The 22,256-nt window shown below is 40.2% G+C and overlaps 1 protein-coding gene across 2 annotated transcripts in view; it reads left to right on the forward strand.

The window, feature by feature from the left end:
* The window catches only part of SLC35F1 (solute carrier family 35 member F1), a 401,538-nt gene that overhangs the window by 6,248 nt on the left and 373,034 nt on the right, over positions 1-22,256 (forward strand). Inside the window, exon 1 of one of the 2 annotated variants that reach the window (XM_025382918.1) lies at positions 6,862-6,926. The exons of the other annotated variant lie outside the window; for it this stretch is intronic. The gene's annotated coding sequence lies outside the window, so the exon portion shown is untranslated. Of the gene's footprint in view, positions 1-6,861; positions 6,927-22,256 lie in introns of those variants that run through there. 2 annotated transcript variants of the gene reach the window in all.

A 22,256-nucleotide genomic window follows, 5' to 3' on the forward strand; every position in this document is an offset into this window, starting at 1 on the left:
GTTGTAATTCATAATCTGAATTGTTACACATAATGCCTAAATAAATGCTTCCAAATGTTGAGATATTGGAATCATGTAAATGAACTGTTCAATATGTAATCCGTATTAACCTTGTTCTGACACTTTGGAATTATACAAGGACTGCTTGAATGTACAATAGTTAAGAAGAAATTTCACAAGAAATGTCAAAGAAAACAATAACAATAAATATTCTTTTTTTTTTTGAGGCGGAGTCTCGCTCTGTCGCCCAGGCTGGAGTGCAGTGGCCGGATCTCGGCTCACTGCAAGCTCCGCCTCCCGGATTTACGCCATTCTCCTGCCTCAGCCTCCCGAGTAGCTGGGACTACAGGCGCCCGCCAACTCGCCCGGCTAGTTTTTTGTATTTTTTAGTAGAGACGGGGTTTCACTGTGTTAGCCAGGATGGTCTCGATCTCCTGACCTCGTGATCCGCCCGTCTCGGCCTCCCAAAGTGCTGGGATTACAGGCTTGAGCCACCGAGCCCGGCCATAAATATTCTTTAGGATGTATTTTCTTGGAAAAATGTTAGTGGCAACTCAGTTAGTGGCAGCATGAGTATATTTTTTTGAATTATATTATAATTTAAGTTTTAAAAATATTTTTTCAGCCAGGGGTGGTGGCTCACAACTGTAATCTCAGCATTAGGGAGGCCAAGGTGGGAGAGTCACCTGAGGTCAGGAGTTTGAGACCAACCTGGCCAACATGGCGAAACCCCATCTCTACTAAAAATACAAAAATTATCTGGGCACGGTGGCATGCACCTCTAGTCCCAACTACTTGGGAGGCTGAGGCACGAGAACCACTTGAACCCAGGAGGCAGATGTTAAGTGAGCCGAGATCATGCCACTGCATTCCAGCCTGGGCAACAGAGTGAAACTTCATCTCAAAAAAATCCCCCAAAAAACAAAAACAAAAACAATCTCTCTCTCTCTCTCTCTCTCTCTCTATCTGCATATATATATACACACACATATATACATGTGTATATTCTGACTCATCCATTCATTTGATTTAGAATGAACTGATTTCCAACTTATATTTAGATTTATTTTCTTCAGATTTATTTTCAAATTTCTGAAACCCTTTTGAAATATAAACCAAAGAGCATTAAGGATATACACAGAAGAGTTTGAAGCAAGCCTACATAAAATCAATGTCCAAGTAGGAAACTTGGACATTGAGAGAGAGTTTCTATTGAATTTAAATTCTAAACTTTGTCTCAAGAATATTTACTATGTGACCTTCTGAGGATTAAAAAACAAGCCCTTAAATATAGTTTTGCAAGTTCCGAGATCATAAGCCACCAATTCCTAATACATTCCATTTTAAAAAAATAATTAGAGAAACCTACTATAACTGAAGAAACATTGAATAGATTTTTAAAACCAAATCATACTAATTATATACAGATTTAGAGTGACAGGGCTACAATTTATGATCATACCTGACTCTGAGAAAGCACAAAGTACTCTGATCTGTCCTGTAAGATAGATCTCCTTCTCTCATTCATTGATTCATTCATCCAGGGAGAATTTTATTCAATGAGTGTTTATTGAGTGACTATTATATGTTGGGCACTGCTGGATCACAATGGCTGGTATGGCCTCTGGGTGCCATTGGTGGAGTTTCTGTTATTGCCCTTTCAATATAGCCCATCAAGGGGGCAATTTAAATAAAATAGAAATAAAGATAACATATACCTCTCAAAATGATATAGTTTCAAAAATGACGTTTTCAAGCTGATCTGACAAAAAATCCCCATAAATTAGTTGTTTCACTTTTAGGAAAACTGCCCAGGTAGAAGACTGAAACATGATAAAATTACTCAACGTCTACATAGATTCAAGAAGCAGACCTTTTTTGAATACCATTGAGTTTGTTTCACTTAGGGCTTAATATTTTTAAAAAAGACACAGCTATTAATGTTCATCCAGCCTCAGAATGCTAGAAGGAAAAGGAGAACAGATTTGAATCCCATTCTTCTGTTCAGGGTGAACCTATGAAGGTCCTTGCCATATAACTCAAGAAAATAGAATTTTCTGAAAATATTAATGTGCTGACAGTGCATAGGCAACTTTGTGGGGGCTTGGGGACATGTTTGTGCATTGCAGATGGAGAAATTTAAAATATGCAAGAGCATAACAAGGAGTTGGTGGAAGGACTGGACTTTTATATATAATTTGATACAACCTAATGAGAGTGTTTGAGATGTTTGAGTTAAAGTTAGCATTTAGACAATGACTCAAGTTCTCAGATTTTACCTTATAAGGCATATACTTTATATTATAAAACATTATATTGTATGTTATTCTTCTAATAACAAAGATTAGTCTTTTCTTCCCTTTCTAGATAAGGAAACAAATTTATGTGGTGATACAGCTAAGTGCTTTTATAAAACCACAGAGGGAGGAGAGACCATGCTAGGCTGGAGAAATGTCAGGAGGGATCAGGGATGGCATTTGTCCTTGGCAATGAAAGATGGGCAGGAAAGGAATATGTACAGGGAGGGGGAGGTGAGACAGGATGAGCCATTCATGGAAGTAAGAGATTGGGGGAGAATTAAGTGTCTAGTTTGACAATATTGTAGGATGCGTCAATATAAAGGGAAGAAAAGGGAATTAAGGCTAGATTTCCATTATCTGATGAGATCAGATAATGGAAAGTCTTAGATGCTCTAATAAGCAGTTAGACTTACTAGGTTATTTTAGGTTACCGAGTAGAGAAATGACATGATCAGAGAGGTGTCCAAATATGATACTCTGTGGGAAAATCTATAGGACAAAGGAGAAGGAAAGGACCAGAGTTTGGGGATCAGTTAGGAGGCTACTGCAGTCATTTAGAGGGGAAGAAAGGTGAGTCTAAGTGGGGTGGAGGCAGCCAGGATGGAGAGGGAAGTGCTCTGATTTGAACAGAATCTGGACCAGGTCAGGTAAAAGAAGATTTGATTATTTTTGAGAAGGCACTCAGCAGTGCTTGTCAAATAGTGGGTATTTAATACTTGTTTGTTGAAAGGTTATTGAAAGCCACTACAGGACAGAGATCTGCTCTCCGGGGCCTAGGGTGCTGAGTGAGCTAGAGGCTGCTGGGAGGACAGCAGCCAGCTATTCAGACTGTGGGCTATGGACTCCTGCCGGACTACAGACTGTGTGGCCAGACTGTGATGAGAACAGAAATTGGAAGTAAGCGTTTAGAAAGAGCTATAGCAGTTTAACAGAGCACTTTTATGTTTTTTTGTCCTAATATTGAAGAATTGGGTCTTGTATTTCGGTTTTTGTTTTTTTCATTTCATTTTTTTCTCATAATTGATTTTTATTGTATTTCATAAAAGTATTGTCTTCAATGAATTGTTAAAAAATGGATATTTTATGACAGAATGTTTGAGAAGCACTGGTGCCAGCCAGATATCCCAGTGGAAGTAAGCGTGAATTTGGATTCTGGGAGTGCATCTAATCATGGATTGGTGGGGGGTGTTCCTCATTGTGGGGGCATCAGGTTGGTACTAGTCATGACGCTGAAAATCTATACCTATAAGGTGATGATGTGGAAGCAGTAGAGTAAGGCTGACAGTAGTTACATTAAGTATCAAGGCCCCAGCAAAATGGCCTGGTCTTCAGCTGGGGCACCTTGCCTTAAAGGGATGCCCTGGAATGTGAGGCAGGGAAACTATTTAGAAGTGAGGAGTACAGAGCAGCAGCCCAGGTCTGTAGAATGGGCAGTAAGTGGGGAGTATGACTTTTCAGAGATCACACAGTTAAGGAGGTCACATTCTGTGTTTGGGTGACAGGAAGGTGGGTCAGGGTTGCCTGGGGTCCCAACATGAGTGGCCAGACCACTGATACAGCTTCATCTCAAGCTCTGAGGAGCACAGACCAGGAGCCCCTCAGCCATTTAACAAAGAATTACCGAGTCAGGTGAGAGGCACAATCTAGCTGTTAGGGATACTTTGGGAAACAAAAGAGAAAAGACCTCCACTCTCATGGAGACTACATTCTACTAGAGAGGCAGGCAATGAAAACATGAAAAAGGTATCCAACAGTGGCAAATAATACGCAGAGAATCAAAGTGGGGTGATGTGACAGAGGGGGAAGAGGCAGTACTTTAATTTGGCTGGTCAGTCCTCTCTCTCTCTTCTGATGACACTGAAGCTAAGATTAGAATGGCCAAAAGGAAATGGCCATTGGAGGTTCTGGGGGAAGGTCATTCCAGGCAGAGATGCTAAGATGAAACAAGCCTGCATAATGATGTGAAAGAAAGGGAGGCTGGAGAGCAGGAAACAGGAGAGCGTAAGTGAGGAGATCAGAGAGGGAGGCAGGTGTCAGTTCTAAATGGGCTGGGGAACAAGTGGAAGATTTTAAGCAGAGGAGTTGTCTGGCTAATGTTTTGAAAAGACCACTCTGGCTGCTGTTGGAGAATGGATTGCGGGAGAAGTACATAGCTACTGGATGAAAGAGATGTTGGAAGCTGGCTGGCCTGTAACAACAGAAGTGGAGACAAGTGGTTGTAATCTGGAGTGGTTTGCACTGGGAGGTGGAGTACACAGGACTGGACGAGTGATTTGATGGGGCAGCTGAGGGACAGGAATAAAGAAACACTTCCAGTTTTTTGGGCTTGAGCAATTGGGTGAGTGATGGTGCCATTTTCTAAGGTGAAAAAGACTTGGAGAGGAACATGTTTGCTGGTAGGAATTAAAGAGTTTATTTTGGCAAGTAGAGTTAGAGAGGTATAGTGGAAAGGTCAAAAGAAAGCTGGAGTGTGGAATTCTGGGGAGAAGTCAGAGCTTGGAATTTGGATTTGGGGATCATAAGTCCTGGATGCATATGTAGATAGAGGGAAAGAGGGGTACCAAGAGCAATATGGGGGGCACACTAACCCTCAGAGTCAAACACAGAGGAAGGATTCAGCAAAGGAACTGGAGAAGGCAGGATCTGAAGTAGGAAGGAAACGAGGAGAGTATGGTGTCCAGAAGCCAAGAGAAGAAGGCATTTCCAGAAGGAGGCAGTAAGCAGTCCACTGTGCTGAGAGTAATTGAGGAAAGGGCAGAGAAATGACCAGTGGTTTGGCAACACAGGGAACCCTGGGGCTGTGACAACCACAGGGTCAGAGGAGTGGTGCAGATGGAAACGTGGATGGAATGGTTTGGGAGGGAATGTGAGGTGGAAGTGTTCAGAATATGACTTTTGAGAAATGTTGTCCTAACAAGGAATAGAGTGTAGGGAAAGTCTTTTAATAGAACAGATAATATAGCAGGTCTGTGTGCTGATGAGAATGATGTAGTGAAGAGGGAAAAATCGCAGGAAGGAATGGGATGAAGGAAGGAGGAAACCTTGAGAAGGCTCAGATGGTAGAATTCAAAGCATGGTGGGGAGGAGCTAGTCTTTGAGAGGACCAGGACACTGTCCATAATACAGAGGAGACGCTGAGAATGGGGGGTGTAAATGAAGATAATTTGGTAGATTCCATGATTTTGTGGTGGGAATAATAGGCAGTTCCTCTCTGGTGGCTTATCTTTCTCTGTGAACTCTGAGGCAAGGCTATCAATAGTGAACGAAGATGCTAGTTGGTGGGGGAGGTGTGTAGGATGGTTGTACAAAGAGAAGTGGGAAACAGTCATTTTGAAGAGTAAGAAAGGAAATATACTAAAGAAGTGTTATGCGTAAATATGACATTTGTGGTGGGGATTCAGTATGGAGTGTGATGAGCAGAAAGAAGCTACTGCTGTTTAGAATCTGCTGCCTTGGAAAAGATGAACTCAGATCTGTGCCCAAGAAGCCAGAACCATCATCATGTAAGTGAGGATAGTGGGGCAGTGCATATTTGAGGGGGCTCAGTACGATTTGGGTTCTGATTGCATTGGGGAGTGGGGTATGAGAGAGAGAAAGAAGAGGGAATTAAGATAATTTTAAAATATATTTTTTTTAAGAGACAAAGTTTCACACCATCACCCAGGCTGGAGTGCAGTGGTGTGATCATAGCTCACTGCAGACTCAAACTCCTGGGCTCAAGTGATCTTCCTGCCTCAGCCTCCCGAGTAGGTAAGACTACGGGTGTACACCACCATGCTGGGCTAATCTTTAATTTTTTTTGGTAGAGATGTTGGTCTTGCTATGTTCCCCAGGCTGGTCTTGGACTGGGTTCACGTGATGTTCCGACCTTGGACTTCCAGAGTATTGGAATTACAGCCATGAGCCATCACACCTGGCAATGAGATGTGACTTAGCAATCACTTCCAGGTTTTGCGCCTGGGCCACTGGAGTGATGGTGTCCCCTTTAGCCTGTGTCGTATGTTTTGTTTCAGGAAAACAACTTAACTTTTGGGGGTTTCAATTCTCTGATTTGTAAACTGGTTAAAATAATCCTAGTTTTTCATTTCCCATTGGATGTTTGAGATTTTTACATGCAGTAACATCTGGGAGAGGGCTTGGAAAGCTGCCAAGCACCATGTAATTGCTATCCTGGTCACAAAATTAAAAGCAGAGCCTGGGTATTCGCAGCTTTGCGCTGTCATCCGGCCTGTGATAAATGCTGACTGGCTTCCTCGGCTCGCAGTGACTTTGATGCACAGTACCTACTCTGCCCCTGTCGTTGTTGTCATGAGCCTTGTCAGTCGGGTCTGAAGTGAAACCCACCGATCTATGAACTAGGGCACTGGGCTGTTTACTTCAATGTGTTTGTGTTTGTTTATATATATGTGCATTTAAATTATAAATATATATAATAGAAAGTATAAATGTATATATATTTAATAAAAGTATAAATCTATGTATTTATGGAAAGTATATAGCAAGCCTCCTCTTGGGAAGGCGATTTCAGCACTGGCATATGTTCTGCTGTCTAATTGTGCCTCTCGGTCCAGGAGCTCCGCGGTACCTGTGGTTCCTGAAAGAGAGTTTGACAGGCTTCAGGAAAGGGTTAGTGCCTCTTGAACTGGGGAGATTACAAAACGAGCGTGGGCCTAAAAGGCTCCACAGAGGCAGGCAGCGGGATGGACAGAGCGGCTCAGAGGGAAGGGACAGAGCCGCTTTAATGTGCTAATGAGGGGAAGCCCAGATGCCAGCGGGCTCAGTGGAGCTCTTTGTGATGCCGGGTTCCTGGGGCTGGCTGGAGTCTCTGTCCCTATCTGGATCCTGCTGCAGGCCGGGGAAACACTGCGCTCTTAGAGAGGGGCCCTGCCCTCCAGAGATAGCCCCGTAGACCCTCGGAACGTGGGTGGACGGGGAGGGCGTGCGCGAGCCTCGGGGCTGGGTGGTGACTGGAAAAGAGGGCGCCAGGAGGCGGGGGAGGGGCGCTCAGACGACAGAGGACGGGACGGGTGCAAGTGTTCCGCGAGCTTGTGTGGGGTCAGAGCTGGAAAGGACCTTTGCAGCTTCGCGAAATTAACCGTTTTTCCTCTACAACTGCCCAGCTCGGGGAACGGCCTTCAAGCCCATCCAACAGGAGATAATCTGTCCTTGGAACTAGTGCAAGTCAGTTTTTAACTAGTTGCGGAGAAAGTCTGAAACGTCACAATCAACCAAACAAAAACGACCACCTCCCAGTGAGTGCTGGAATGAAATTCATGTTCTGGTTATTTCATTCAGAGATGGCTCCAAGATTGCTAGATGGGAGGAGTTAGAGAACCCATTGAGTGGCAGCTGGGTCAGGGGGGGTTGTCTTGAAATTGTGTTTGCCTATCAAGAACACAGCGCAGGATTTACAAAGAGTATGTTTACTCGTACTGATCCATCTGCTAATGAAAAGACTGGGTAACCGAAGCCCCTCCAGCCACCCTTAAATGCTGCCTCTAGATTGCATTATAAAGTCTGGGGTCATAACTGTCTCTGGAAATATAAGTTCGCAGATAAAATAGACAGATGAAGATCATCGATCCATGATATTGTGACCTTTTGTGTCCTATATTTCCTTTCTGAATATTCGTGGGGGATATATAGATATTTAAATTTATAATATAAATATTATATATATTATATATGTTATTTCTCAAATAATGTATATGAAATATTATTTGTAATGAGTCTTTGTCTGTCCGTCTATCTGAACCTCCTTTTGTGCTTTGCTCTATTTCTCTTTGACACACACACACATATACACACACACTTAGACGGATAGGTAGAGGATAGTCTTCCACTTAATTGATGATAGCCCCCCAACTTTTTTTTTTACCATGTTTTTTGGGAGGAAGAGCTCAAGAGTTAGTTGAAGAAGAATGATTCATTTTTAAAGTGCTTCATTTCTATTTTGGAGTCACACTGATTTGATGCCACCTAAGAAAAATAGAAGCATTCGGTGTAGAGTTACCCATGAGCTAGCTATATTTGGAAGTGTGAATGCACCTGTAGAACAGTCACCCCATTAAGGGGTTTCCCCCCATGTCCCTGAGCCATATATGGCTTCGTTATAACACTTCAGTTCCAGGTGACAATAAGTACTGTGGCTTGGATTTCAGATTTTACTCTTTTTTACCTGTTCTAACAGTTTGTGTGAATATAGTGCCTTTCAGGCAAAATTCTTCTATTTTATATAAAAAATTTCTCCTTGTTGCTTCCCATCTATTTCCTGCCCCTAATGGGATACATGCCTTTTGGATTGACCTTCCTTAGTGAAAGCTGGGCGGTTTCAAGCCTAAAGAAGTATAGGCAATGAAGTGCTTGCTTGCACTGGTTTTAGAAAATTGATCATTTGCAACTCTTAGACTGATAAATGAACTCATTTGTGTCCAATGCAAAGAGACCCTAATTATTACTTCCCTGGCCCCAAAGTTAATTGCAACCTGAAAACATGCCTTCCACAATGACAGAAGAAAAACACCATTTTAATGCATTTGTAGCAATGGGTGTGAGATTGTTCATTTTGGATATCAATTGTCAAAGAAAATAGTGATTATGAAAAAATGTAAATGGGAATGTAGGTAGAGTAAACTGGTGTACTGGACTTGCAATTGATTAAGCCTTGGCTTGGTGAATTAAGACAACAACAACAAAAGATTTCTTTGCCAAATTGTCATCTTTATTGTCACAGCTAGAAAGCTGTTCATTAGATTTAAGATCCAAGGATTCTCTTCCTTTTTAGTTGCTATTGAGCAAGCATGTAAAGGCCAGAGTCTACAAAGTACTTTTTTTCTAAAAGAAATTTCCATTGCCTGGTATATTCCGCTACCAAGAGTGGTTGGAGGAGATAACACTTGTTTAATCAATTAGTGGTGTGCTTAGGGTAGGCTGGGGAAGACAAGCTAAGAGAGTTGTATGGTAGTTAGGTAGTCCCAGCTCAGAGTAAGCAAGGAGAAGGGAGAACAACATTTTCTTATTGTCATTCATAAATATGTTCCTAAACAAGTTCTACCAGTTAGATATTAATCTGCATTAAATTTCTTCTTTATATTCATCACCCTGGGAAAATTAAACAAAATTAGATTTATATCATTTGCATGTTACTTTAAGGACAGTGTAGTCCTAAATGTGGTTAGCAGATGCAAACAAGTATAAGGTTAGGTCCCTGATCTCAAGTATACATATATTTTTATTTGTATATATTCATGGAGTACAAGTTCAATTTTGCTATATCGTTAAGTATATTTTAATTTCGTTAATCAGTTATTATTTTAGTAATCAACTTGATTGCTTTCCCTTTAAGAGCTGAAATCAGTCACAGAGAAGGATGGGAGCATTACTTGAAGGCATCTTTAGGACATGGGACATTGGACATTAGGACAGGTCTGACTGCAGTGCAACATGCTTAGAACTTGTCCTATCACCGGACTTTCATTATGTGGGATAATTAATATCCTCTTTGAGCCAAGTTTAGTTGGGATTTGTTTAACTTGCAGCTGAAAGCATCCCTAAGCATCTTTCTGTGTTACCAGCAGCCACTTTATGACCATGAAGTTGGAGTTTTACAGGGGAGCAGATTGTATCACTAGAGAGTTGGAAACAATTTTGAGCTAGCGGAGAGGAACACCTAAGCATGGAGAGCTTAGAGATCATCTTTGCTATCTTTGAAATATGTTCAGGACCCTCCACCAATGAAATCAAACATCATTTCACCAGATTTTCAGAGGCACACTGGTCAATAAATGTTTGAGAATATATCTGTGCAAGAGCTATGCAAATTTTGACAAGTTATCTGAAATACATGGTTTCTAAATACCTGCTAACTCTTAAAATCCATGATTATACATGACAATACAGCCTAAAGTCCTTCTGACAAATCAGATGAAGTTTATTTCTAAAGCATATGTATAGTCTTTCTTCTTAATGTGCTGGCACCTCAGAATAAAATTACAGCCCAGCCATTTCAGCACTCATTCTGTATGTGCTTGTGGCCTAGAGGCAGACAGCCGATGCAGAGAGTTTAGAAGTTAAACGTCTTGTGTGCTAAAGCTAAGCTCCAAAGAAGGAATTATTAGATACCTCAGTATATTGGGATAACCTTGCAAAAGCGGGCTCGGTTTAACTTGACAGGTTTTCTGTACTGGAATAGAATGGAATTTGACATACATATGTGTATATACACACACACACACACACACACACACATATATACACACACACATATAGGAATAGAATGGAAATTGACATACATATATACACATACATATATGCACACATATATGTATATATACACATATATGACTAGAATGGAAATTGACATACATATATACAAATACATATATGTACATACATACACAGGTATATGTACACATACACATAACGCACGTGTGTACATATATACACATACACACATGTGTGTATACATATGTATGTGTACACACATGTGTATATGTAATGTATATGTGTATATATACATGTGTATGTGTATATTATATATGTACACATATATGTATGTGTATATATGTATGTCAATTCCATTCTATTCCATATATGTGTATATATACATATGTGTGTATATATATTTAAAGTGTCAGTTAACCTAGTTGGCTTTTAAATTCCTGCTCCAGAAAACACAAATGTAGCACCTTGAGGAGCAGGGCAATGCCGGAAGGTTGTTTACTGTGACAAGCTTTCTTTTCCTCTCTCTAGTATATGCTGCTTATCCAGTGTGAAGTGATAGAAACTTGCTTTATAATATTATCAAGAATCTGCCTACATAAAAAAGAATAATGAAGTCATTTGGCTTACATTTTTGATATCATTTGTATTGCCTCTGTGCAGGGGTAGGTGAAGCAGTTTCTATAGCTGCTGTAAGCAATAAGCCTCTAAATGTTAAATGCTGACTCAACATAAGCATGTCTGCAGAAGAAGATGATTAACTTGAAGAGAAGCTAGCGTCAGCAAGAAGAAATTCAACCACACGTTCAAAAGGAATGTAGAGTATTTACATGTGACATCTTCAGAAGCCACCTCAGAAAGAGAAAAACGTAATTGTGTCACATAGAAATAAGTGTGTTCTCTCCCTTCTATCGTTGACATTTGAGATTTTGTTCCCCAGAGTCTTGCATTGGTTTTTTCATCTAGTATATCCATCTTACCTCAGATATTTAATCTAAGCCAATTAGTTTATGGCATTTGTCTGGAGTCCAGGGCATGGAGATTGTTGTTGGTCTTGGGGTGGGCAAAGGTCCCAGGTTGGTAAAACCAGATTGAAGATAAAGGACTTGCATTTAGATGGGGAAGGAGCTGTCTCTTTCTCTTGCTGAATTTGATAAAGCCATTCTGCTACCAGCTGCTAACAGTAGCCACTTTATGACCATGAAGGAAACCAGCAGTAGGATGTTACTAATGCTAAAGACAGCAGAGTGGACAGAAGGAAACCAGCTGGGTCCTTGGAGATGTTATTTAGCAACTGATTGCAGTGCTACATGCTTGAAGCTTGACTGGACTGTCATTATGTGGGATAATTAATATTCTCTTTAAGCCAGGTTTAGTTGGGGTTTAACTTGCAGCTGAAAGCATCCCTAACTAATATACACCTCTTTTACTCTGGCCTGAGACTGATGACCTTTGAATACCATTCAGGACCTTTTCATTTCTTTCAGTCTGGACACATCTGTCAAGGAAGAGCAGGGGCAGGTTTGCTCGAGTGTGTGATGTGCAGGGTGGTTTGCCCAAGATGTGGTTCCGCTGAGGGTAGAGAGAATGGGCTCTATGGTAGATGTCATCCATACTGGTCTGTGTATCCATACCAGTCTGTGGCACCTTTGATAATCCAAATCAGGTCGGATTAGACAAATATATTGAGGAGCTTGAAGTACTGGGTGAAAAGCCCCCACTCCATGTTGTCATCCATTTATTTATTTGATAAGCATTTCGTCTGAGCCTGCTTTGCCCAGGCTGGTGCTGGCATTGGGTATATGAAAGATCTCACACAGTATAATAGAAAACCATGGGAGCACTCAATAAAAGGAGTTGGGGAAGGCATCTAAGCATATGACAGTGATATGGTTTGGCTCTCTGTCTCCACCCAAATCTCATCTTGAATTGTAATCCCTATAATCCCCACATGTCAAGGGTGGAACCAGCTGGAGGTAATTGAATCATGAGGGTGGTTTCCGCCATGCTGTTCTCATGATAATGAGTGAGTCTCATGAGATATGATGGTTTTATAAGCATCTAGCATTTCCTCTGCTTGCACTCATTCTCTCTCCTGCTGCCCTGTGAAGAGATGCTTTCTACCATAATTATAAGTTTCCTGAGACTTCTTCAGCCTTGGGAACTGCTTGTCAATTAAACCTCTTTTCTTTATAAATTACCCAGTCTTGAGTATTTCTTCATAGCAGCATGAGAATGGAGTGATACAGACAGCTATGCTGACAACTAGGAAAAGAGGACATAGCCAGAATTAAAAGAGGAGTGTGTGTGTGTGTGTGCACGCGCATGTGCACATATGTGATGGGGTGGGGGTTATAGAGAATAGTGTTTTAGGCAGAGGAAACAATACATCAGAAGCCTGTGAGTGGGTGAATATGTGATGAATTCTGGGAAATGAAACAGGTTCAGATGACTGCAGCCATATACGAGAGGAAAAGATGTCAGAGGCTGGAGGAGTAGGTAGGGGTCAGATCACACAGGGCTTTGGAAGTTTAAGTTGTGTATTTTGTCTTAAGAGCACTGAGCAGCATTGGAGACACTAAGCAGAAGAGTATCATGACTGATGTGTTCATAAGATCTGGCTGCCTGCAGTATAAACAGTAAATTTGAGTAGGGGAGCCCAGGTAGGAGACAGTTGCAGAGGAGAAATGGAGAGTTATGAGGTACTCTGAAGTTACATTCTAACTACCCTTTTTGAAACCATGGGGTTTTGGTAATTACTGCATAAAAGAAAGGTGAATCGAGTTTGATGCTGGTCAATGTTTGATTTCATTTGGTGTACCAACCTCGTGACCTCAGACAAGTTATCTAAACTCACTGAGCTTTAGTTCCATCATCTGTGAAATTACAGTAAGAATACCTGCCTCATAATTATACTGAAGAGGATTAAAGATGGTAATATATTTATAGTTCTTGGCACCATGCCTGAAACATATTAGTCATTATAACGATTCATATTTAGCATAATGCATGTGTAAGGAAGAAACACAAGAATGAAGGCAGAAGAAGAGAGTCTTTCTGAGCTCCTTCATGGTCTGAGAGTTGAGATTCACATGAAAATTGCGAAGTGTAACTATGGTGTTATCCTTTTATTCTTTGGGAGTGGGACTTGTAGTTATTATGTAGGCATCACATTTCTAATAATCTTTGATCCTGGAAGAAGCAGAAGTAAAAATCAAGACAAAACTACTAAGTAGAAGGTGTGCTTATTTTTGGCTACGAGGAAGAGGAGGGAAGGTGTGTTGACCTCACAGGGCACGGAGAGAAGGAGTCTTATCCCTGGGAGATGCTGGGAGCAGGGGCTTCAAAGACCTGTGCCTTTGCAGTGAGAACATTCTGCAGAGACACACCTGGAAGCTGATGAAAGTAGGTGTACATCTTTTAGGGCAGGGACTTATGTTTGTTTTTCTAATCACTTAGAACAGTGCCTGCTGTATGGTAGATATTGTAGTCAACAAATATTTGTTGAATGAATGAATGAAAGGTGATGGGATGGATGTCCTTCCACCAAGTTTTGAGTTCTGGGATTAAAATTTCTGCCGGGGCATAGACACATGCTGGGTTGGGTTCCCTCCATTTGTTGCCTACAAAGCAGCCTTGTATTTTCTATTGCAGCCATTAGAGGAGCTAATTAGAGAAGCTAATCAATAGCTGATGAACTGATTCATGGAGATAGATTTCTCAAGCCAGAGTTTGAAAGAAAAGAACAGATTCTTTCCTTGAGCTGTGTAAGCAGCTAATTTTAGTCAGCAGGTGTTGCAGCTTTTAAAAGGCATTTGGCAGGGTTTCCTTCTACTCCCATTTCATCCAAAATATGTACCTTTCATCCTCCATTCCAGAAACATGCTGCTTTGTGAGTGTTTTCTGAGTAGAAAAGGGAATTGTGGGAAAGTGAATCAAGAAAAAAAAATGAAGTGCTTAGCTCAGAACCTGGCCCTGTGGAAAATGGGAAATAAATGAGAATGAATATAGAACTGTCATTCACAGAGTGTGGATGGAGGAAAGAGATTGCGGGTAGACACTGCTTCATGCTGAACGTGGAGGAAATCTCTCTGCATCACTGGAGATAATGTGTTGCTTTTAGCTTCCTCATTCTGAATCAATTTCTGTACCCAGAGCCTTGGCTTATAATTTTACACATCAATACCTATTTACTTAGGGAAGGGCCAATTAGTTTTCTTTATGCATTGCTTAAAAACAAACAAATCCCCTCCAAATCAATTGGTGAAAACAAAGTAACTTAATTCCTTGAAAAAAAAATTGATCCTTAGGGAACCAGTTTGATACATAATTCTGAGATGAGAACCAGGCCTCCAAAATAGTTATTTTCCATGATAAATTTCTAAGCATAAATTAGATGTATGCCAGAAGTTGATAACACATTTAAGCCATAGATACTAGTTTGCTCTATGTTCATACGGTCCACTGTGAGATGCCAGACTTAGGTCTTTGATGAAGACAGTATGGACATTTTTTGCTTTTTGGAGAGCAGTTGCACAAGTTAATCAAGCATGCTAACAACTTGCTTCAATGAGCTGTACATGGTCTGCAGTTATGGATCATGTCTCACCAGTACTACGAAGGGTTGGAGAACAGCTAGGTAGTCATGGTGATTGTGAAACTGGCCCAGTTGTCCCATAGAATTGATGTTTATAGTTTCTATTGAATAAACATAGAAATTGACCCTCCCTGTCTTAAAAACTTGAGAAACCACATTTGTCTTATCTGAATTCCTTTCTCAGAAAACCAATCATCAGGCCTCCCAGATAGTATGAAGGAACTGAAACTTACGAGATCACCACATCCGGACAATGAGATGCAAGACCCCTCTCCCATCATGATTGCCTTTCTGACCACTGGCTTCCTTTTGACCAACTCCTCTTTCTTACCCCTCTCTAATTCCTGTTTTCCCACATGTGGTTACATTTCTTCCCCGCTATATAAACCCCTAATTTTAGTTTGTCAGGGAGATGGATTTGAGGCTGATCTCCCATCTCCTCAGCTGCAGCACCGGAATAAAACCTTCTTCCCTGGCAATACTCATTGTCTCAGTGACTGGCGTTTTGTGTAGTGAGCAGCAGGACTTAGACCAAGTCCCTGGCATTTGGTAATAATTGTGTCAATAGGATCTATCTATCTATCTACTATATTTACATGTACGTATAATATATTCACATTTGTATATGTGTGTATGTATTTATATGTATATGTGTGTGTGTATATATGTGTGTATATATGTGTGTGTATATATGTATATATATAGAGAGAGAGAGAAAGAGAGAGAGATTGATTTACTTTAAGGAACTGGTTTTTGTAACTGTGGAGGATGGCAAGTCTCAAATTTGTAGGGCAAGCCAGCAGGCTAGAAACTCAGGCTGGGTTTCTATGTTACAGTCTTGAGGCTGAATTTCTTCTCTGGAAAACCTCAGTTTTTGCTCTTAAGACCTTCAACTGATTGGATGAGACCCACTCATATTATCAAGGGTTATCTGCTTTACTTAAAGCTAACTGATTCTAAATGTTAATGACATCTATAAAATACCTTCATAGCAAACATCTAAACTAATATTTGATCAAACAGCTGGGAACCATAGCTTAGCCAAGCTGACACATAAAACTAATCATCACGGTGATAATGACAATTAATGGTAATAGTGATGTTACTCTCAGATGTCCTGGAATTACTATGTATCAGCCACTTTGCTAAGTTCTTTACATTTATTATCCTGCTTAATCCTTTCAAACCATCTCCATTTTAAAGATGAAGATACTGAGCCAGAGACGTCTGCTAAATTGCCCAAAGTCACATAGATACCAAGTGGCATTGTTAGGGCTTGAACCTATTTGGATCTGAGCCCATGCTCTTACATAGCATTCTATAGAGCAGATATTCGTTGATACCATTTTGTTTTGTCCCTTTGACAGAAAGTTGACGTAAGCTAGGATAAGCAAACGTGCAGTTTATTGTCTTATGTCCTTAGGAAGTCCAAGTTAAGTGGATCCAGGGGCTAAAAGGATGTTGTCTGGAGTCTACATTTTGCTCCATCTCTTGGCTCTGTTTCCTCTTAGCATTATTCTGCAGACAGTTTCCCTCTAAGAAGAAGGCAGGACTCATATCTTTTGATTGAACAAGTGGAGTAGAAATGGGCTTTCCTCTTCCACAGCATTATAGCTGCATTCATTTTGTGGGAGCCCTGTTTTTAGTGCCTTGGGCTTCTTGAAAGGAAAGCCCTAAGCTATCTAGAATTTAAATATGTACTTAATTTTTTTTCTCTGATTCAAAGTACAGGACCTAGATAGGCCTCTTTTCCAAGCCTTAATGCTAAATTAGCTTCCCAGTAGGTGCCTGAACAGCAAAAGCAGTCTTACAGAGGTAATAGTGTGACCTAGTGCTCGTTATCACTTCATCCTTCCTAACTGCTGATCACAGACTGCCTTGAAATATGACTGTTTGTATTCCAGTCTTATCTTCCTTCTTGACTGTGGCTCTTGGTGGGCAGGGCCCAATCTTATTTCTCTTAGTAACTCACTGCAGTTCCTGGTGGAGATTTCTGTCGCAGTGGGCACTTAGTAAGTGCTTCTGAGCAAGTGAATGAATCTGATCATTGTGGAGTAAAAAAATCCATTGTATGCAGCACTCAGGAGTTCTCCTGTGTAATTTTCTGAAGGAACAGGCACAGAACAAGATTAAGGGCATTGGTTCTGGGTCAGGTCAGCTGAACTTGAGTCCTTTACCTTTTACCCTTTTAGCCTCTATACCCTTATCTGTCAAATGGAGATAGTAGCATCTACCCCACAGAGATGCTATGAGAATATATTGTAAGCACCTGGCCTGTGGTTAGTTTTCAGTAGACATTGGCTGTTGTCATTATCGGTGTTGTTCATCGTTTTTGGTGCTAGGAGGTTACCACGCCCTATTTGAACATGGCTCTGTTTGAATGGGTTTGTTGTGCTTGTAATTGTGCCTCTATAACATATAAGAACTTAGGTCTCTTCGTGCTTGCGTTGCAAAAATAAATACCTTTTAAAAAACCAGTTGCTCCTTTTTATTAAAAGAATAATGTATATGTCAATAAAGCGGTTACAAAAACAAATACAAAACAATCTAGTGTACAGGTTGTTCTGCAAGGATCCTGATCTCAGGCATGATAAACCTGCAGCTGGTTCATCTTGATAATCCCCAAAGACATTTTTTCTTCAAGTTGGCTGAATTATTTTCACTGTGATATGGCCCATTTCTCTCTAAGCTCATGGTTGACTAGTGAATTTAACCTTGTCATGTTCATTCTCTTATAATTCAGTCACTTCCTGACACGTCATGTGATAATCTTTACTTTCCAACTGCATTCAAATCACTCACAGGGTTTTGTTTTGTTTTGTTTTGTTTTTATAACTTTGCAGGTAGATCTACTTAATTGTGTGAGTAGGTGAAGGTAGGGTGGAGTGTGTCAAGGCTTCTCTGGAATCCACTCTGGATTTCTGGAGACGTGGGGAGTACCAGAAGTGCCTGCAGAGAGGTCTTTAGACTTGCTGCATGCAGTACAGACTCCTGAAGGAATTACTGCAGCCAGTTGCTGCTTAATTATTGCTAGTGATTTTTGAAAATCTATGGATAAAGAGTTACCTCCAGATCAGGGTGAGAAAATGCCTTTATTGTTTTTCTCTATAGTTGCCTAATACATTGCTGTGGTTTGAATGTTTGTATCCCTCCAAAATTTATGTTGGAACTTAAATCCCAAGGTGATGATTAAGAGTGGAGTCTTTGCAAGGTGATTAGGCCATGAGAGTTCTGCCCTCATCAATGGCATTGATGCCTTTATAAAAGAGGTTACAGAGGGCTGCTTGGTCCTTGCATATCTTCTGCCATGTGAGGACACAGTGTTCATCTTTTTTGCCCTCCCACTATGTGAGGACGCAGCAAAATGCACCATCTTGGAAGCAGAGAGCAGCGCTCACCAGACACGAAATCTGCTGGCATCTTGAATGTGGATTTCCCAGCTTCCTGAACTGTGAGAAATACGTTTCTACTATTTATAAATACTCAGAATGTGGTATTTTGTTATAGCAGCAGGAATAGACTAAGAAATATATTTCAATTTTTTTTGACCATTATCTATATTTCAAGGAGTAGGAAACCAAGGCACATGAAATTTAAGGTAACAGATCAAGTAGTAGAGCTGAGAGTTGAATTCAGACAGTTTGGCTTTAGTGTCTGTTCTCTTAACCATCATACTATACTGACATAGATGGCAAAAAAGAAGACCTTTTAAAACGTCTGTCATCTCATCTCAGATAAATTAACTTTCTGTACCCAAATCCAAGATGAAAAATGTTAGATAAACCAAATCTCAAGCATAGAGGCTTTTCTTTTGGGTGACCAAGACGTTAAAATCCTTCATTACTAGAAATGTACTTTGTAGTATAATTAGCATTGTCCGCACTACATCTTTTCAAGGATGATATGAAGTTTTCAGGAAACGAAAACACCATGTGGGACTTCCAGAACTTGGAGTAACCTGAAGTTGATTCCCATATTCCTTTGGAGGTGACTGGCAAATGCAATCTTTAGGAAGCTCCTTTGACTCAAGAGACATTCGCACATATTTGAGTGGGATTCCAGGGCCCGTGAGCCAGCAGTTTTCCCAAGGCCTATCTCCTGTCCTGCACCATCCCAGATCTCCCTGATGGACTTCTCGGAAATTGCTGCTCAGAAAACTAGTGATAACAAAACAAGTTTCTTATGTTGATTTTACTAAAACTGTAAGGGTAAGCTCATGACTTGTTCGACTTCTGCTTTTTATGCTTTATAACTAGAAGCATAAATCTGTACAAAGACTTCTGATGCTCATGAAATAAATATGATGTATATTGAGGTATGTTACAGATGAGGATACAAACATTTATTTCTACTGAATTGATTCCTTTCTTGTACTTTTCACTCTGGTAGTGTCTCTTGGACATGTCTGGAGTTATGAGCCTTATATATTTATATCTTTAATAATTTATCAGTACATACCATATTCTATATTTAAACTCCTCTCCCTCCTATTTGCTGCCTCGTGACAAAAGTAAACTCTACCAAGCTCTTCAAACTGTATTGTTTTAGAGTAGCAATTTGTCTTTAAAGCAACATACTTAAGGGACTCCCATTTTCTTTTAAGCATTTTTTTAAGAGGGTATACCACACTCACAATATTTCTGAGTGAGCATAGATTTCTTGTGACGTAGTGGTTGCCATAGTAATTAATCACCTCCCAAAAAGAATAGTGGAGGATATAAATCCAAGTAAATTATTCAGAACACTGGTTAGAACTGCCCTCTGGGCACCTTGGTTTATGAGAAATTTTAGAAAAAAAGGGATGTTTTCCTCTCTTTCGCCTTCATGGAAAGCAGGATAGAGAAAGCTGCTTTTGTGCTCTGATTGCCCAGCTCTCTCTCTTCCCACTGGTGAGTGCCAGAAGCTGAGCAGCAGTCGGGCAGCCATTGTAGCAGACAGAGAGGGCTCTTGTGATAACAAATTGCGAAATACACTTGGGTGTGGTGGGCTCCATGACTTTATGAATATTCTTCATTCAGATTCTAAATTGCTAGTGCACTTTCTAGGACCCCGCGTGAGAATGTAGAGCTCAGTGCTCACTGCTTTGGTGGATGTGCTTCTGCTTGTCCTGACCTATGTTTTGTTTCAAATTAAGGTGGAATCAGTAGACCACTGATTTCCATTCAATAGAAATAACAAAAGTGGAAATCATTTGGAAAGTTGGCTGTTGATCAGGGGTTTGCTCTGACAGAGTAAGGCATTGTGGAGGGAAATTCATGAACTACAGAAAAAGAGCTGCAAAGGGAATGAGCCGCTGAAGGGTGATCTCCGAAATTTAAACTGTGCTGAGCAGTTGTTGTTGGGTATCTACGATAGGATTGAACTTTTTAACTGCTTCTTGTAAATCAGACCCATAGCTTTCAATTCTTTTAAAGACAGTCTGTGGCACTCAGAAGTATGGTGCAGTTTAGTGTGGCTGACATGAGCCATTCTTGATTGAAAGGATTTCTTACAGAAAAGCTAATGGAAACAGGTTAATAGGGTGAAGGTGTTTTTAGCTAGAACAAATGCAGGGACTCATATTAAAAAGATATTCTAGGACAGTATTGGGGAAATACATTATAAGAGAATGATAATTATTAAGGATGTATTTTTAGATATACTTAATAGTCACAAAAAAGCCTCAATAATTCATATATAGGTTTACCTCACTTTGCACAACATATTTTTAAAAGGAACTTGTAAAGTGAATTCTGGTCTCAATAAAAGCAAAGTTGCTTTGGCTGGAATTTAATTCTCAGTTATGAAATCCATAATTTATTATTTTAGGATTATATTTGTTTAAGATATAAATATCAAACATCTGAATAAAACAAACCATTATATTTAATGGTTTCATATAAATAAACTCTTTTCTGACATTGTTGTACAAAACAGATGTCAAGATATGAACATTTTTAATGTTTCACTCAACGGTAACATACAGAGGTCAGTGTTTAACCTGATAAAGCCCTATGGTGTGAAAACTACTCACTTGGCCAGGCATGGCGGCTCTTGCCTGTAATCCCAGAACTTTAGGAGGCCGAGGCAGGTGGATCACCTGAAGTCAGGAGTTCGAGACCAGCCTGGCCAACATGGTGAAACCCCGTCTCTACTAAAAATACGTAATTATCTGGACATGGTGGTGCATGCCTGTAATCCCAGCTACTCTGATTGCTGAGGCGGGAGAATCATTTGAACCTGGGAGGCAGAGGTTGCAGTGAGCTAAGATCACACCATTGCACTCTAGCCTGGGCAACAAGAGCAAAACTCCATCTCAATAAATAAATAAATAAATAAATAAAATAAACTACTCATGTAACCATCTGAAATAACTTATGCACAAATTCTACACCAAGAAAACCTACCACTCTTTTCCATTGGACAGATTTCTACTCTCATACAGTCTAGTCTTGGATACAATGGCTTTTTAAATCCACATTATATTAATTATACAGTTGATTTTTATTATTCACTGAAGTTATGCTCTATAAAGTTGCTGCAAATTAGTGAGTAAGCAAATACTGAATTCGTGAATATAGAATCGTTACTCCTAGGGGAAATACAGGGTTAGGCTCCTGTGAGCTACTGATGACAACATTTTCATCAACTGATCAATACATAACCTTTTAAAAATGTGTTTCTGTTGAAGACAGCTTATTTAATATATATTGTTGATTCATAAACATTGAGCCACAGTCAACAGCACTATAACTCATGCCTGGAGGAAGCTTATCTAATATATGTATTTTCTCCTTAAAGCACATCACAGCCTTTTGGCACCTAGGAACCAAGACCAGCACTTCAGCACTATACTTGGTGGAGGGCAGGGTGAGCATTTAAACAGTGAAATCACCAACAAAATGCACAAAAATGTGAAACATGGTACTAAAATAGACCGCAAAAAGGACACTTACTTATAGTATAGAGCTAAAACAAGAAAGCAGAGTGTTGCTTTGTTTGACCTCAGCTGGGAATGTGCACGTTGTGTGACTCAAATTTTTTGCCACTGTAGATGTATGTCTGTGAATGATCACGAAAGTGGCAAGAGTATTGAAATGGGGTTATAAATAAGTTTTAGCAAGTAAGCAACTTCACAGTTACGGAATCCACAAACAAGG

This window comes from Theropithecus gelada, chromosome 4, assembly GCF_003255815.1.
Source record: "Theropithecus gelada isolate Dixy chromosome 4, Tgel_1.0, whole genome shotgun sequence".
Lineage (NCBI taxonomy): Eukaryota > Metazoa > Chordata > Mammalia > Primates > Cercopithecidae > Theropithecus > Theropithecus gelada.